We start from the raw sequence: 11,024 nt of genomic DNA on the forward strand, positions 1-11,024 counted from the left end.
ATCTGTCGATGGACATCTTGGCTCTTTCCACAGTTCGGCTATTGTGGACATTGCTGCTATAAACATTGGGGTGCACGTACCCTTTCGGATCCCTGCAATTGTATCTTTGGGGTAAATACCCAGTAGTAACTGCCTGGTTTGTAAATACCGCTACACTGCCCCAAATGCCCAGGGAACCCTGCAGCCGGCCTCTTGCACATGACCTTTAGTTTCCAATGTGCTCCAGCCACCTCCAGCTCTGCTCCTCCCCCAGAGACAGCTTGCACCCTGCTGAGCCTACATGGTCAATCCTGCCCTGACCCCCAGGCCCCACGCTGAGGGGGCTCCTGCCAGAAGCGCCTCCCTCACGTACCAGGCTGTGGCTCAAACAGACCCCGGCCTCTATTGTCACGTCCTGAATGAGCCGTGACACCAGGAAGGAGCCCCCCTCGGCTGCCGAAGGCTCCCCCGTCCCAGTCTCCAGTGCAGAGCCTGTCACCATGGGCTGCGCCTCTCGTGGGAACGGCCCCCATGGTCAGGCTGTCAGATCCCTGGCCGGTCATGGCTTTGAGCTTCAGTGTCGCTCGTGGTGCTTCTGTCTTGACCAGAGGCCTCAACCACTTTGTGTTGCAGGTCCACAGCCAATGGGCCGGCCCCACCCACGGGGCCACAGGAGCCACTCTCTGGGGGGAGGAGTGGAGCAGACCGCTAAGTCAGGGTTGGCGAGAGTCCTGTGGGGTGACATCTGAGGAAAGCCCCAGCGGGACGGAGGAGCCTAGGACAGAGCCTAGGATGGACGCATCCAGGCAAAGGAGAGGGCAAGGGCAAAGCCCCGGGGAGGGGCCCGCAGTGCCCTGAGGACCAGTGAGAAGGGCCGCGGTCAGAAAGGAGGGTGGCATCTACCTTGAGCGAGGGGAGCCTGATCGACTTCCATCCTAACGGGCTCGCCCTGGGATGAACTCCGGGGGAAGCCAGGCAGCGCGCACAGGAGGTGCCGACGACGGAGAGGATGTGAGGTGGTGACGGAAGAGGAGCCAAAGATGAGGATGGGCACAGGAGGGAGAGCGTGGCTGGGGAGGGGAGCCAGCTCTGGGCGCGCTCGGCCCCAGCTGTGCGTGTGTGCGTGTGCGCGTGTGTGTAGATGCCTGGCAGGCAGAGGGGACGTGCAGCCGGGGCTCAGGGCGGGACGTGGAAACGGACAGTCAGCAGTGCCAGTGGCAGGAAAAGCTGATCTGGTGGGTCACGCAGGACTCGGTGTGGGCTACTCCACCCACTGCGGAGATGTGGGCCCCGGGAAAAGAGACGGAGCGCCTCTTGCAGGGTTCTTCCAGGCAGGGGCAAACAGGGGCCAGGCCTGGATCTGGCCCCTCAGGGTCAGTGGGGACGTGAAGCGCACAGGCAGAAGAGACCCCAGAGAGAATGGGAGGAGGGATGGAGGACCATGAGAACAGACGACTCTGGAGGCCCTGCTCTCCAGCCAAAGTCCAAGGGGCCATGGGCCCAGACAAGGAACGGACTTCCTGAGATGGAGAAACAGCAGGCCCCACACAGTGGCCTTCCCCACCCCTGGCCTGGCCTCTCACTCCTTGTCCCAAACACCCGCTCACCGCCCAACACTGGTGGGTGTCACCCACCAGGTACCTCCAGTGAGGGCTTGAGACCAAGGCCTCATCACTCCCACTTAGGCACAATCCTGTGGTGCCACGCCCAAGCCCTCCTTGTCCCCCATCCCACGCAGCTCGAGGTGACACGGCTGTCCATGCCTCTCCGCCCCTGGGACACCTTGCCGTCCACTGCCCCAGTCCTTGGCCCAGACCCTTCTTTCCATCCGGCTGCCCCTCCCTGCCCTGCCTTCTCCCTGCGGCCCCAACAGCTATCAGCGGCTGCACCGGTGGCCCCAATGGCCCCCGCCCCCTGTACTCACACCCTTGTGCAGTCCCCTCACATTGAGCCCAGGGCAGGCCAGGGACCTGCGCCCACCCGACGGTGGAATGACAGCATTCCAGGTCAGGGCCCAAGACGGGAGAGGCCCAGCTGCTTCTGCTCTGGAGCACGCTGAGAGGCCGTGTGGCAGGGGCGGGCCCTGAGACCTCAGGGAAGAGGACCCAGGTGATAGCAAGCCCCAGGCTGGGACCCTAGTTGAGCCATTCCAGGCTGGCCTCCAGCCCGCTGACTGCAGTCACTCCAATGACCCGCCCAGCCCAGCCTGTGCAGCAGAAAACGCCTGGTGGCCACTGTCTTAAGGCGTTCAGTGTGGGCAACAGATAGGCCATCCATTTCTTGGGCTCTCAGACTCACCTGAGCCTCTTCTGCGGGCCGGGTTGCACCCCTGTCCTCACTGTCCCATGCTGCTGACAGGTAACCCTCGGCTCTGTGTGCGCCCTACCCGGCTGGGATTCCCTCCCCGACATTTACCTTTGCAACTCAGAGAATGCAAAAGGGCCTGTCACGAGGAGGCATTAGGTGCTGTGTATTAAAATAATGCATCTGAAGGTCCACTAAACGCAAAATGCTTCCTGCATGATGCCTTTTAGCCCCTTTGTCGCAGCTGAGGGATTCAGTAACACTATTTGTCTTGAACATAACTCTTCACAGACACTTTTGATATGTGTCTCACGTTACTTTACTTGCTCCTCAAACTGGGGTGGGGGGAGAGTCCTGAACGGGATCCCCAGCCCATGGATGGTGGTAGGAGAGCCCTGAAAGGAACACCGCGGTCTTACCTCCGCAGAGGGCGTTCCCCCAGCAACGAGCTGATGATATCCACGTCGCGCATGGCCGCGTTAGACGCAATCCCACCTGGACACACAGGCGAGCCAACGCCGGCAGCCGGCCTGGAGGACTGTTCCTGGAGCATCACTGCAGGGTGACCGCGACGGGGGTCCTCACCTGACTTCCTCGGGGGACCCCAGGAAGCTGCCGGGTACAGACCGCTGACGGCAGAGCCGATGGCCCCTCCCCTGGCACACCTGGGAGGGAACCGAGCCTGGGCAAGTCCTGCCCCGCCACCCCCTGCACCTGAGAAGCTCATCTGGTCAGCCGAGCCCCGGGGCCAAATTCCACACCGGAGTCTCTTCGGGCCCACATCCCCCCCACGGCCTCCTAAAGCTCGTAAAGTCCGACGCTAGCGGCCACCGCTGCTTCTGGGCATGAGCTGGACAGCTGTCATCGGGACGCTACCACCTCAGGCGCTGTGCAAGTTTTGTAATTAAATATCTGGCAGTTTACCTGCTCAGCAGCCATCCCTCTTCCCAGATCCTAAGCCCAGGAGTGCAAAGGCCATTCTGTTTTATCCCCCAGGAAACACCCCACGCCCAGCGTGCTTCCTGATAACCAGGAGCCATTCAAGAAACTGGTCATTACACAGTAATGGGACCCACACTCCCTGCATCTCAGGGAAAACAGAAGTGGTTCTGAGAGGCTGAGTCCAAAGTCACAAACTGGGTAAGTGGCAGAACCTGGCCGGACTGAGCCTGAAGCCTGCGCTGCACTCTCCCCTGAGGACCCCACCGCGAGCAGGTGTCTTTAGAACAAACCGTATTCAAACAGAAAAAGCCAGGTATTTCTCACTTCTGGAAATGAGAATCTCATTTTGAGACTACAGGGTAGCTTTTTGTAAAAAAGTACCCTGAGGGGCGCCTGGGTGGCTCAGTTGGTTAAGCGACTGCCTTCGGCTCAGGTCATGATCCTGGAGTCCCGGGATCGAGTCCCATGTCGGGCTCCCTGCTCGGCGGGGAGTCTGCTTCTCCCTCTGACCCTTTCCCCTCTCATGCTGTCTCTCATTCTCTCTCTCTCCAATAAATAAATAAAATCTTTAAAAAAAAAAAAAAGTACCCTGAGTATTACACATGATTGTATTTGAAACCTTAAAAAAGAAGAAGTCACGAGGAGGGTGCTCCTGAGCACCCCAGACCGAAGGCTGGCCACTGCCATCAGAGCAGGGCTCGGCGGCCCGCCCGCCCCAACTAGGAGGTCTCCCGCGGAACACCCCCTTCCCTGAAAATTGCCAGCACACCAAGGAGTCACAGCATGGACAGCAGATCAGACTGAAAAGCCCAATCTTGTTTTTCCCCATGACCACAGGCCACCATCAGGCCTGGAAGCTGTCGCCCCAGAGCCTTATTCCCGGTGACAAAAGGGGTCAGGCACGCTACTTTAACAGGACAGCACAAGGCAGGGAAAAAATATATCCACCTCCAAATCTGTAAATGCAGACGGAATTTCTATCAGTATTTCCCAAACTTGAATAAGATGCAAATACCTTCAGAAGGAAAAAAATTCCATGCATTTCCAGCATTGACTTATTGTGAATATAACCTACATAACTAAAACCAGGTATTAATTCCTCATATAACTATTAAACCAAAACTAACTTGTGAACCAAATCCAAAATCACAAAACCCACTAAATGCAGATAAACATGCATTGGACGTGCAGACATTTTGTTGTAATAAGCATTCGTGCAGAGTGAATACCAGCCTACCAGCAGGTGTGGGTTTCCCATGGGACACGTTCCCAGCTGAGGACTCTGACCCCCCCACTCTGCCTTCCCCGTTCCCACTGCCGCAGACGCTCCCCTCACGGTGCAGCGTCAGGGCGATCAGAGTCTATGTCTCAAGGCTGGTGGACACCACGGTTTGGTCACTGGAATTACACCACATGACTCGCTGCAGAGTGTCCACCCAGCGGTCAGGAACAGCGACAAGACTGCCATTTGTGACGGCACGGACTCTGAGTGGGGTGCTGCAAACCCAGCAGGAGCTCCCATTCCTATGACATGGCAGGGTCACACAGCTCCAAGTGACCGAGCCAGGGCAGGAACCCCGGGGAGTGGCTTGAGTCTATGTGGCCTCTACAAATGACCAAATATGGTCTAATATTCTTAGATCACCAAAACGTAAATGCCGAGTTAGGAAATGTTTGCAGAAAAATCTCAGATCTCAAAGGACACTCCAGCTTGAGAAGCACAGTGGCCCCCTTTGTAGTTAAGCCTTCCTGTCCCCGAATGGCCAAGAGATCAGTCCCTACGTGAGGTGGCACTCTGGGAGAAGCACTATCCGTGTTCTTCAGAAATAGTCCCGGGAGTACTTACAGAACTTCTTTCCCGTAAGTAATGGTCAGCCCACAGTTTCTGAATAGAAACGTTATGACTTAAGAGCCTAAGCCCCTCTTATGGAATACTGAAAAAGGCTGCTTCAGATAAAAGTCACAGTGAGGCGGGTCCGTGTACCGCCGAGTGCCATAGGTCCGTGGCGGCTCACCCTAGGGATCTCAAAATGGCTTTTTATATGTTTAGAAATTAGTGCCCATTCTATCATTTCCAGGAAACTGAGGGGCAAGGGGGTGGGGAACATGCCCAGCTTGCTCAGTGGGGCAAATGTTACCCTGATACCAAAACCATATAAAGACACCATAAAAAAGCTATAGACAAACCTCTCTCATAAACACAGATAGAAACATTCTTAACAGGAACTTAGCAAATGGAACTCAACACTATATTAAAAAGGGTAATACAGCACGATCAAGTGGGCTTCTCTCAGGAATGCAAGGCTGGCTGGATATTAGAGGATCAATCATTCATCTTCTCAACTGATGCAGAAAATGCATTTGATAAAATTCAACATCCACTCATCATAAAAACTCTCAGCGAAGTAGGAACAGAAAGCAAATTTCCCAACCTGACAGGACTCAGAGCTGGCACCGTACTCGTGGTAAAAGACGAAGGCCCCCACCCTAAGACTGGACACAACACAAGGCTCTTCTCCGTCCTATTCCACATCATAGGACAGGCCCCTGCCAGTACAATCAGACAAGAAAAAGAAAAACATACCAGCTAGAAAGAAAAGAAGAAAATCATCTCTACAGAGAATCGACAACAAAGCTAATGAATGGAACACGGGAGTTTAGCAAGGTCATAGAATACAATTTTTTATGCAAAAATCAATCGTATTTTGATACACTAGCAATGAAACAATGGAAATAGAAAATTAAAAAACCGTTAACCTTAAAACTAAAACTGCCAGTTATTTTACCAGCAAAGGATGGGTTTTTGGGGAACAGCAGAGAACTGCCATCTGGGACAAGCAGGTGATGGGGAAACCAAGGCAGGTCTGGAGAACAGAGGAGAGGTACACTTTATAAAGGAACAGAGAGCTGGGAGGGCTGTGGTAAAGGAAAGGTCCACTGAAGCAAACTGGGAGCTCAGAGTGTAGGGGCTTCTCACTGTCTGCACTGTGACAGACTCTCACCGGCTGGGCTTTCGGGGAGGGGGCGAGGAGACCCTCCTTCCTCCTGTCCACGTGCAAGGTGCACTCTTGGGCAAGAGCAGTAGGGTGTGGGACTCCATTTCAGTGGGGTTTCCCTTTATGAATCTCCACAAAAGTAACAGTTACAATAGCACCAAAAACATCTGACAAAACACAAGATCTAGACACTGACGAGTACAGAACAGTAATGAAGGAAATCAAGGAAGACGGCAACAAATGCACAGATGGGCTGTGGCCCTACTGTGAGGGTGTCGGTTCTCCCCACGCCAATGTGCAGACTCAAAGTGATTCCCATCACGGTCCCGGCAGGATGTTTGCTGTAGATGCAGACGAGATTCTGAACGTATACGGAAAGGCAAAGGATCTAGAATAACCCAAACAACGTGGAAACAAGTTGGAGGAATCGCGCTACCTCACTGCACCTTCCTGGACGCCCCAGGAATCAAGATGCGGCATTGCTGAAAGGGTAGGGAACCGATCAGAGCAATGGGAGATGGATTTCTGACTGGGTCACCTCAACAGCATCCCAATGTTTGCCCTCAAGGCAAACGACTGGCCACTGGATTTAACTTCCCGCTGGCCTCTGAGGAAGCCAGAATGCCGCGTACCCAACACTAGTAAGACTGTCGGAGTAACGATCTGCTGGGCTCCTTCCGCAGCTGACAGCAGTTACCCTTGGGTTTGAACTGGCAGGGGGCCCGGGGGGGTCCTGGGGACAGGGTACATTCCGGGAGCTGGCCACACATGTTGTTCAGTTTGCAAAAATGTGTGGAGCTCAGGCACTTGTCCGTGTATGGGTCACGTACGAATGTGTTTATTCTACGTACGTTATGCTTCAGTTATAAGGGTGCAAACTCTCCTAAGTCAAGAAGGGAGGTACCAGGAAGACAGCATCATATATAATCTAAAACTACAATTTGGCAGCTTTCCAAAAACATGCAAATTTTAAACATTCACGAACGTGCTTGGGTGATAAAGAGGAGACTATTATCGCACACCATTCAGCTGAACATTTTCAGAATGGTCTATGTGCCTCAAGCCGGGATTAAACCTTAACATGGTCATTAGGAACAGATTTCAGAGTAGTTACGGCTTCGGGAGAGAGAGTCGCGGGTGGACAGGAGCCGTCAGCCCGACAGCAAACCTGGCAGCCAGCCCCATGACAGTACATACTGGGAGGGGACCAGCCCTGCTCCCCCGTGGCTGGCGGGGCTGCACCTGACACCACCAGTTAGGCCGCTGCCATCATGCCAGGTGGCTCTGGAGGCGAGTCCCGAATGCTGCCGGCTCACAGTGTTACTCTCAGCGGCTGGACACAGCTCCCCGGAAAGAGCTCAGGTCCCACTCAGCTGCGCGACTTAGGGAGCTGGGCCTGAGGAACTCAGCAGGTCTCGAAGGCTCTACGTTCAGAACACCCCAGATCCAACTATGCTGCCACTCTGGTCCAGGCCTGAACTGCTGTGATGCCCCCGCCCCGACCCTGGGTCTCCCTGCCTCCTTCTGCCCCTGGCCCCACTAGGGTGGGGTCTTCCAAATCAGTGCAAGGACCCGCTGGGGCAATGCTTGCAAGACTCCAGCCTTCCACGCACGGTGCCCTGGGGGGCTCCCCAAGGCACTCTGAACACAACCCAAAGCGTGTGGGCCCACCACTCTGACCTCCACCACAAGCTCGTTGCACTCGCTGCTGTTCCTAACAAGCCCCACAGGGCCTCCTTCGGGGCCTTAGGACGGGCTTGGCTTCCTCTCTGTCCAGAGTGCACCTCCTCCGGATACCTGCGCGGCGGGCTCACCCATTCAGGTCCCTGCCCACAAGCCCGCTCTGCGGGGCCTCTCCACCCTCCCGCTCCCTCCGCAGCTTGACTTCTCTCGCGGAGCCCAGTGCCGCTGGCGTCGCGTGGGATCTCCTTGTCGGTCTCTCCACCAAATCCAGCAGCACAGGACGAGCGAGGACTTTGCAGCCCTGGGGGCCGAGTCTCCAGCCCCTGCGCAGTGCCCGCCCCGGCAGGTGGTAAGTGAACGTCGTGGGTAGCCTGCAAATCCACCGGCGCTCGTTGGCGACCGTATGGGCATCCGCATCCCGGCCGGCCACACCCGCTCTGCCGGCCCGCTCCACGTCACGAAGCCCAGCAACGGAAAGCAAGCAGCGGGCGCCGGCATGCGCTCCACGCTCCCCAGCCCCAAGACGGCCCGGGGGGCCCGGGGGCTCTGGCGACAGCGCCGGACGACGAGGCGTCAGCGGCATCCGAGGGCGGTGTTCGCTCGGCCTGCTTAGAAGGGACGGATGGCGCTGTCATTTGGAGAGCCGGGGACACGGCAGGGTGGCTAGCAGACACAGACGGGGCCCTGGTGTTGAGGGGCTGACGGCGCTGGAGGCGGGAGCAGACACCCGAGGCCAGGGGGAAGGACAGGGTCCGCAGGCCGGAGGTGCCCCAGGGTACGAGTGCAGCCTGAGGGCCACACCGGGAGTACCCCTGCCGCCGCCCGGCGCTTTAAAGCTCCTGCGCCCCCGCACCGACCCGGAACCGAAAGCGCGGGGGCGGTAGGGCGCCTGGTCCTGCGTGGGGCGTGGTTCTGGGCGCGGGGCGGGACCGGTGCGCCCCTGTGAGGGGCGGGGCTCCACTGAGGGGCGGGGTCTGGGCGGGGCCTCGGGTGTGGTCGGAGCGGGGCGGGGCCGGAGCGCTTCTGAGAAGGCCTTGGTTCTGGACGAGGGGTGGGGCCTCGACGGGTCTGGGGGCTGGGCTCCGGGTGAGGGGCGGGACTCTGGGCGCGGGGCGGGGCCGAAGCCCTTCCCGGGAGGGCGTGGTTCCGGCTTCGGGGCGGGGCCTGGGCGTGGCATGGAATGACGGCCAAAGTCTCCAGGTTCCGGCCGTCCTCACCTTTGGGCGGTTGCTCAGCTTCTATTTGCAGAGCGTCTCCCTCTACAGGGTTTCCCTGATCGGCGAGAGGGCTTTTTCACGTATAAATGTCTATCGTTGCAAAAATTGGCTTTGCAATTAAGCTTTTTAAAAAGTAACAAAAATCATAGGCTTTTGGGGCATCTGAATTTCACTGGGGTTTTATGAACGAGGGCCCTGAAACCGCCAGGGTGCTGGACTCGGGCACCTGCGCGGCCTTGGGTGCGCGCGAGCATCCGCAGGTGTGGCGCCCTGTCTCCTCCGAGCTGAGCAGGGCGCCAGCCTCCACCCCCTCCAAGATACATTTTCTGGTGCTACCCCGCCCTTCTTCAAGCCAACTCTATACATACCCTCCAAATGTGGAGAAAATCGAGTCCTTTTCTATCGAGGTGACAAGACCAGAAAGTTGATTGGTTTGCGTGATGGGGTGAAATGGACTGACTGCCCCAAGATAAGTTCCCTATTTCATACTGACTTCTCTATTGATTGAACTTCACTTTGGATTTCTGGTAACCAAATATAATAGGCTTTTTTTTTTTTTAATTTTTAAAAAAGGATTTATTTATTTCAGAGAGAGAGCATGAGAGGGGGGAGGGGCAGAGGGAGAAGCAGACTCCCCGCTGAGCTGGGAGCCCTACAGGGGGCTTGATCCTAGGACCCCGAGATCATGACCTGAGCTGAAGGCACACGCTTTTTTTTTTTTTTTAAGATTTTATTTATTTATTTGACAGAGAGAGAGACAGCGAGAGAGGGAACACAAGCAGGGGGAGTGGGAGAGGGAGAAGCAGGCCTCCCTCGGAGCAGCGAGCCCGATGCGGGGCTCAATTCCAGGACCCTGGGATCATGACCTGAGCAGAAGGCAGATGCTTAACGACTGAGCCACCCAGGGGCCCCTGAAGGCACACGCCTGACTGAACCACCCAGGCATCCCAATAATAGGCTTGTTTTATAATTTCCTATTTAGCTGCAAAAGTAATCTGAAAGCATTTTGGGGTGGTGAATTTATTTTTTTTATATAATTTTCTTGCAAGGGATCATATCATGAATTTCCTTCAGCCAGTAAGAAAAGAAGACCTTCCCACCTCCACTCCTGCCCCGCTGAAAGCTTGTATAATTGGGGTCTTCTTTCTGTGTGTTAAAGATGTCCTGAGATAAGCATTTGAGGACTAGGAGATCATCAGCAGGGAGCCAGGCTTCTCTCTCTTTTCTTGGTCTTTCTTAGCCAAATGGTTTCATTCTCTAGGTCAACTCCTGGTCTGGAACTTTGGACATTGCTTTAAAGATGGAAAAACTGAAGGTAAGAAGATCACAGCTCGAACCTAAGAAGCCCCTCTCCACTTAAAGACCTCTCTGGAAACCCAGTGCCTTCTTTTGCGCAGCTGAGGAATGTTGTCTCAGCTGGGTTAATTCCTGCCAGGCATAAGACCCAGGTTCTGTTTAAAGAGAAAACCGGATACTGGATAAGTAGCTGTCCAGTTGTGATCTGGTCTTGTTTCTGGATTTTGAACTCAGGATGCCTTCCTGGGTCACAGCTGAGTAACCAGAAAGGTAAAGCAAAATGTCTCAGGATAAAATGTAAGCTCTGCAGGGTCAGAGATGTCACTGCACTGTCCCCAGCACCTAAAACGAGGCTGACATTTCCATTGCCCTTAAATATTTACTGAGTTGAGTATGAAAAGAAGCTAGAGTGCCCTCCGCGTTTGCTGCATTTTTCTTCCAGGTCCTTAAAGCCAGAAATGGTACTTCATTCAGCCACATATTTTTCAAGCATCTGTTAGGCGCCAGGCATGTTTTAGGTGCTCTGGGGCTGGGGAATCAGGTCTGGAGAACCCCCTGCACTTAATATTGCTATCCGAAGGAGTGTCTTCATTTTTTTTTAATTTAA

This window comes from Leptonychotes weddellii, chromosome 4, assembly GCF_054177405.1.
Source record: "Leptonychotes weddellii isolate Sample4059 chromosome 4, ASM5417740v2, whole genome shotgun sequence".
NCBI classification, from domain to species: domain Eukaryota; kingdom Metazoa; phylum Chordata; class Mammalia; order Carnivora; family Phocidae; genus Leptonychotes; species Leptonychotes weddellii.